Source organism: Corvus brachyrhynchos, unplaced genomic scaffold, assembly GCF_000691975.1.
Source record: "Corvus brachyrhynchos isolate BGI_N302 unplaced genomic scaffold, ASM69197v1 scaffold348, whole genome shotgun sequence".
In the NCBI taxonomy this organism is placed as follows: domain Eukaryota; kingdom Metazoa; phylum Chordata; class Aves; order Passeriformes; family Corvidae; genus Corvus; species Corvus brachyrhynchos.
In genome coordinates this window covers 48,667-49,635 of record NW_008239650.1, presented here as the reverse complement: position 1 = coordinate 49,635, position 969 = coordinate 48,667, and positions in this window count along the sequence as shown.

The following is a 969-nucleotide window of genomic DNA, read 5'->3' as shown; positions in this document are numbered from 1 at the left end:
GGGGCCTGAAGCGTGACGTCAGAGGGGCGGGGACCAGCGCCCCGCCCCCTCTTAAAGGGCCAGCGAGGTGAAGATGAGAAGTCTTTTCCCGCCTTTTTCTCTCAGGATTTTCCTGATTTTTTCCTCACATTTTTCTCTGCTTTTTCCTTCCGGGTGTTCCCCATTCTTTTCCTCACACTTTTCTTTTTGTTATATGATTTTTTTCCATTTCCTCGGCGTTTCCTTCCTTCTCGTTTCCTACAGGTTGTCCTACATTTTTTGTCACGATTTGCACTTCGTGTTCCCTGAGCTTCTCCATTTTCTCTCTCACTTTTCTCCCTTTTCCCCTTTTTTCTTTCACACGTTTTTCCCTTACCTTTTCTCCCTGTTCTGGCCCTTTTCTCATCACACTGTTCCCCGTTTTTCTCCTCAGGCTTCTCCCTTTATTCCCCTCAAATTTTCACAGGTTTGTCCCCTCACTTTTTTCAATCGTTCGCTCTACTTTTCTCTCACTCTTTCTCCCGTTTTCTCCTCACACTTTTCTTCTTTTTTGCATCATCTCTCCCTCCCTCACCCCTTCCCCCCATTTTCCTGCTTCCACTTTTTTCCTCGTGGCCCCCTTTCCCTAATTTTTTCTCATACTTTTTCCTCCATTTTCCCCCATTTTTCTTCCATTTCGCCTCACTCTCAGGACCCCCCCACGACACAGAGAACCCTTGGCCTCTACTCCAGGCAGGGCCCAAAAATGGCTCCAAAAGGCCTCCGAATCCTCAAAACGGCCTCGAGAAAGTTTATTCCCAATAGTAGCCGCAGTCTTCGTGCAATCGAAAATACTATTATTTGGTGGTTATGTACCCTGAAAACGTAATCGGTAGCTCGACTTGTAGCGTTTATCGTGGCGGTATGACTGAATGCGTGTAAATTCATACGTACGGTCAATAAAGCGGCTGACAGCGAGGAACGTGCGCAACTTAAGCGATAAAATTCACT